This window comes from Gallinula chloropus (assembly GCF_964237585.1).
Source record: "Gallinula chloropus genome assembly, chromosome: 16".
NCBI classification, from domain to species: domain Eukaryota; kingdom Metazoa; phylum Chordata; class Aves; order Gruiformes; family Rallidae; genus Gallinula; species Gallinula chloropus.
The window spans coordinates 1894092-1900611 of NC_140101.1; positions in this window are offsets into that span (position 1 = coordinate 1894092).

The following is a 6520-nucleotide window of genomic DNA, read 5'->3' on the forward strand; positions in this document are numbered from 1 at the left end:
GTGCTGGGAAAGCCAGGCAGGACCGTGCGTCCCTCTCTGCCGCTGTCTGTCCGCCCTTCTGCCATTTCCTTCTCATCTTGGGCAGAACTGGGAAACTGGGAGACCACCGTAAATAACTCCTGTGTCTTTAAGCTGTTTTGTACAGTACAAGAAAACGCACTCGTTGAATTACAGCTTTTTAATCAAATACATGTAACCATGTCACTTAAAGTGCTCGCGAAGAGCAGGGGGAGAAGAAACCCAACACAACTGGAAGAGCAAGATATTAAAACCAGCTGCTTGCTTACCCCCACCACAGTTAATAGTTTTTGAATGTTCTGAATGAGAGAGAAACCAGAGCCAAGCTCCACTTTCATGTCCATCTTTCTGATCGGGCTCTGTCAAACCGGGGGAGCTGGGCAGCCTGGCACAGCGGCAGGGGATGCAGGGGATGCAGGGGATGCAGGGGACATGGGAGGGCTGTGCTTGCCTCTCCTGCCGCTCCTCCTGTCCTCTGAGGCTCCCTGTGGTGATGGAGATGTGGGAGCACGTCCTCTGCCCGTAGTCCTCTGCCCGTAGCCGGAGCAGCACAGCCCGGCTGGGACCCAGGCTGGAGATGCGAGCACAGGTTGCCCGAGCCCTGCAGCAGCCAGGGATGCTGTCCCAGGACATCATCGTGTCGTGTCGCATCCCTGATGCCAACATCTTCAACTACACCTCCTCCTTCCCGCAAGTCCAGCATCGCTGCTGCCGTAGCTCATCCCCCACGGGTGCCGAGGCGCCGTGGTGCCCACAGCATCTCTTCCTCTCAGCGTGCCAGCACAGCTCCCCCATGCCACATCCCCAAGCCCCATTCCATCAGGGCACACATGCCAGGACCACCTCGATGTCTACCTCCGGCCTCGCTGGCCACCGACACCCCCTCCCCTCCCCAGCACAGCCTGCCAACCACCCCGAGCTGTGCAGTTCCCCCAGTAACGTGGACCAACGCTCATTAAGCGTGAGGCAGAGACCACCAAATATGTCAAAACACACTTAAAATTTATTGTTTCATACCATAGGTTTGAGTCTCTTGAACACCAGCCAGTGTTTCTCTCTCTCTCTGCGATGGGGCCTATCTGCTGTCACCGACCCTTCGTATATATGTACAGCCTGCTTGCTTGCTGTCTTCTCCCCCCCCCTCCTTCTTTCTTTAAATGAAAAATACAAACAATTGATGGAAAATGTACATTTGTTCCATATGGGACGGTCGGAGCGTGGAGAGGAGCCAGGAGAGTCATTTTTAGGCAGGCTCCTCTCTCCAGCGGATGGCTGGACGGCTTCCCAGAACGGCCCCGCGCGGCCTGGCCTGACTCTCCTGACGAGCCTCAGACAGTCTGTGACGCTCCCACGCCGGCGGGGGGACGACGACGTGATTCAGCTCCCTGCTGGGCTCACACCCCCCCCTTCCCCAACCCCCCCCAGGGGCTGCTGAGCACGGGAGGAGGGAGAGGTTTCCACTGAGACCCCTGCGATGTCCCAGAAGGGGTGAGCTCAGCTGCGCGGCAGGCGATGGAGGGACTTGCTTTGCGTGGGAGGTTGAGTTGGGCTGGTTGGGTTGAGTTGGGTTGGGTTTGTTGGCTTGTGTGGGGTTAGGTTGGGATCGGTTGGTTGGGCTGTGTTGGTTAAGGCTGGTTATGATGTGTTAGGTTGGGTTGGTTAGGCTGGGTTGGGTTGCCTTCGGTTCAGTTGGGATACCTGGCTTATTGTGGGTTGTGTTGGTTGATTTGGAGTGTGTTGTGTGTGATGCTGGGGTAGGTTAAGGGGTGGTAGTTGTGTTGGGTTAGGTTGTTGCGTTGGTTGCACTGGGTTGTGTTCGGTTGAGTTGGGTTGGGTTGGGTTGAGTTAGGTGATCTCACTTCTGAACCTTTGCGTGACCCTTTGGCCTCTGGCTGTATCTCAGCACTGCTGACTCAGCACAAAGTCTCTCTCATGGATGTCTGTGGGCTCAGCTAAGCTGAGAGCCACTGGGGAGGTCAAGCCCCCAAACTCCCCCATGACTCATGCAGTGAGGACTGAGCCTTTATGGTCTGGAGGGCACCCCAGCATGGGGTTGGGTGAGAAGATGGGTGATATAGGGCTTGTAGTTGGCCCAAGATGGGGTGAGGAGCATGAGGGAACAGGGCAGGGGCGATGCTGGGAGCTGGAGGACCACAGCCAGCTCCACCGGTGATGGACAAGCTGAACTTTGCAGCAAAGGAAATGCTAAAACCCCCGAGTTCCAGGCTGTGCAGACTTCCCAGGGCACATGAAGGACTCCTTGCTGGCTTATTTTCTTTTTCCTTCCCAAAACCTGTAAGATTTATGATGCCATGGCCCCAGCTCCCTCCCAGCAGCTGCCCGTGGCAGCCGATGGAGCAGTGCTGAGGGTTCCTGCCAGCCCTGGGCAGCCCCTCTGCTGGGAAACAGCTCGGGTGCAGAGCTGGGGGGAGCATCCATCATCACCCTGAGCTTCTCTGCCGCCCAACCCACTGCTCTGGGCAGGCTGGGGAGGAAATGGTGCCTTTCCTGTCCTGCAAGGAGTGCTGAGATTTCCAACCATTTCCTTTCCCAACCCAGGCTGCACAACACCACGCTGGGGAAGGGTTGGGATCTTTTCTTCTGCTCAGTCAGGAGAGGTTGTGCAGGGAACCTTCCAAACCTTTCTTCATGTTTCACAGCCTTTTCCCTTGGGGTAACCTCTACACCAGTCACATCTCAACACGGTTTGGTCCCTTCTGAAAAAAACCTGGAAAGTTTGGTTTGTTTTTTTTTTTTTCCAGAGCTCTTTTTTGCAGGTCAGGAAATGTTTTGGAGCCATTTCCCACAAACAGGTTTGGGTTTGATAAATCTTCATTATATTTTTTTTTTTTTGGTGGAAGAGAAGGGGGGGGGGGAAATCCCATGGATAAAAAATCCCATGGATAAAATGGATTAAAAATCCCATGGATAAAATGGATAAAAAAATCCCATGGATAGAATAGATTAAAAATCCAAGGGATAAATTGGATTAAAATCCCAGGGATAAAGTGTATTAAAATCCCATGGATAGCTGTAGAGCAGCTGCCTGGTGCCATGGGTGGGGAACCAGCACCCTCAGCACCTCCACATTCCCACCGATGTCCCCACTGTAGGGATGAGCACCCAAAATACATGGACCAGGAAACTAACTCCCCTTTAATATCCTAGATGGGATGGCTTCATGGAGGCTGAGCACCCATGGGTGCCTGTTGGCATTCCCTCCTATCCAATGTGCTGGGATGTCCCAGAGCTGCCTCCAGTGGGTCCCGCTCACCCCTGGCTCCTCCACAGCGTGGGCCTGGGGGGCGGTGAGCCGGCAGCTCAGCATCCCCAGGCTGACACATGCTGTTTTAATATTTAGGTGATGTCATCGAGCGCTCCATAATGCCGTAAAAAAACCAGAACCTCTATAAACCTGACCAGGGAACCTCCAGCAGAACACACACAGGGCACGGCTGTGCGCAGGGAGACACACAGAGCCACGCGGGTGCACACCCAGGGATGCACACCCAGGGATGCACACCCAGGGATGCACACACAGGCACGGATGCATCTGCACACGCATGTGTGTACATGTGTGTGCACACACAGACATGGATGCATCTTCACACACACGTGTGTACATGTGTGTGCATGTGTGTGCACACACAGACATGGATGCATCTGCACACACATGTGTGTATACATGTGTGTACATGTGTGCATACACAGACATGGATGCATCTGCACACACGTGTGTACATGTGTGTGCATGCACATGGATGCACACACAGACACAGATGCCTCTGCACACACACACGTGTGCACACACACACACATGCACACTCAGACTCACACACATGCTGCTACACACAGAGGGTTGCACACACATACTTACACACGTGGAGGTGCACACACGTGGCTACACACATGTGTTCACACACTCCAACCTGTGCAGGGCGGTGCCCAGGGATGCACACACACAAATGCCTGTGCAGGTGGATGCAGGCAGGGATGCACACACACGCAGATGCACTCCTGGGTGCTAACGGACGCGTTGGTACCCGCAGAGCCACACGTAGATGTCTGCACTCAGATACAGGGGGATGCTCACAGATGGACACACATGGGTGCACACATACATGCACACACCCTGACCCCCTCCCTGGGATGCAGGCAGCAATAGCTGTGTTGGGAGGGCCAGGGTGGGTGCTCACAGGGCACACACTGCCCTGGGCCTGATGGCACTCACACATGTCACGACAAGTGGGGATCTCTGCAGGAGCAGCCCTGGTGTGGGGGGCAGAAAGCCTGGGGGTGTCTACCACCCCACAGCCCTGGTGGGATGTGGAGCAGATGCCATCCACCCATACAGCCCAGGCAGGTCCTGGCTGTGCCTCCCCCTCTCCCTGCCCCTGCAGCCATCCCAGAAGAGCTGGTGGGATGGGTCTGTCAGGTTTTACATATACCTGTCAAAAACCTTCTCCATATTTCTGCCATAACGACCTGCTAAGAGCCCCTCGCTCCTCCTCTCCAGTCCAAAACCATCAGGCCCGGAGCTTTGGAGAGATTAAGTCATAAAAATCGGAAGGGGCTGCGTGGTAACAGCTCCGGCCTGAGCCATAACGGCAGTGAGATCATCCCCAAACTATTCCAGCCCTGTCCATTTCCAGCCCCACGTCACACCTGAGCCACCGGCACGCAGAGAAATAAAATGCTGGTGGATGGTTTCCTGGCCCCAGTGCTGGTGGATGGGGATGGGGGGCAGGGAAAGGAGGTGATGTGAAAAATAAAAAGGCTCACCCAGTGCTCAGAGCTGCTGTCTCTGCATGGTCCTGGTGCCCAAGCAGTTCAGGATGTGTCCCAGCCAGGCAGTGGGACCGCTGAGCTCCCATGGGCACGTCTGGAGCATCCCGACCCCTCCCCAGCTGGGCTTCCTGACCTGTGGTTTGCATTAACTGATCTCAAGCTGAGCAAACCTATGTAGTAAAGCCCAGTGAAGCTGGGAGAGCGCCCATTTAGCATCAAATCAGTGCCTGGCAGCTTGGTTGAAGCTCATCAAGGAGCCAGCACCCCTTGCAGTGCCTGCCCGGTGTCTGCTCTCCCTACAGAGATGGACCAGCCCTGATGAAACCAGCCCTGTCAAACCCGGGTCTGGGGAGGGACAAATACTGCCCTGGCCCCAGCTAAGATGTGATGCTGAGGCTTTGAGGCAGCGGGAAGCTGACTGTGGGCTGGGTACCAGGCACACGCTGCCTGCTCGGGGGTGAGGCTGGGGGAACAGCCCCAGTTTGGGGCACTTCTTGGTTATCATAATGCCAAAACATCAGGTTTAGGTGGAAAAAGGCTGTGTGAAACCCTGAGTGATGGGGGGAGGCGGCATCCCCCAGGTCTGGCACAGGTCCTTTTGCCTGCTGTTATCTGACCCAAACCTGTGCTCCTGTTTTCTTCCTCTCTCTCCTTTTCCTTCGTTCTCATTTCCCCGTGACCCAGGAGCCAGCGAGATGGGGCAGCAGCACATTGTTCACAGCCTCGATGGCAATTAGGCTTTATTATTAATAAAAACACCCAGGGCTGAGCTAGGCAGGAGGGTTTGGCAGGGCCCTGCCTGCTTTTGCATCGAGGAGAGCCCAGGCTTCGCTGGCAAACGCCGCACGGCGTGAGAGCGATGCAGACCTGCAGAGCTGGAATCTGGTGCTGGTTCTCAGTGACCCACGGGGTCCCAGGGATGGGTGGGCATGGTGGATCTCTGAAAATCACCCCAGCACCACTTAGTGCTCTTGCAATGATGCAGCAGCTGAGGTTGCAACATGGAGCATCCCTGGGGCATTTACGGATGGGACTGACCGACCACCCGCTGCCCCACGGTTTTCGGTCCAGGTACCCATGGTGCCTGCAGTAGCATCCCTGCACACGAAGCGGGGAGACCCCCCTCCCTGCTCCTCACCCAGGCCCACGGCAGTTTTGTTGTCAACAGTTTTGCAGCACAGGTGCTTTGGGCAAGCTCCAGCCATGCCCAGCCACGCTACCAGTGTCAGGAAGCACCCAAAAACGGGGCACACCGCACCCAAATTGCTCCAGAGCAAGGCAGTGCAAGCCAAACCTCCCCCCCCAAAGGATTTCTAGCCATCCTCTGAGCTCAGAGGCGAGCTGGCACGGGCTGAGCCATGGGGAAAGAAGGGAATTTCTGCTGCAGAAAAATGACTTAACGTTTCCTCCACGATGCGATCCGCTGCCGGCTTCCCCCGGCGCTGCGGGGCAGCCGGGCCAGGGCCGGCACGCACATCGCTTCTTTGAACCATGGGAAGTGATTGCATCCTCGCCTGGAAGGTACCTGGAAGCTGGGGAAAGGGGGGTGTGGGGAGCTGGAAAATAAAGCCAGGGCTGCTTTTTTCTTTATTAACACTCCCCCCCTCCCTCCCTATCCTCCCCATCTCCTTCCTCCCAGGCCGCTTTGGGGAGCAGGAGCGGGATGGAGCCTATAGACGGCTGCTTCCTTTCATAGTCATCGGCGGCACAGGCA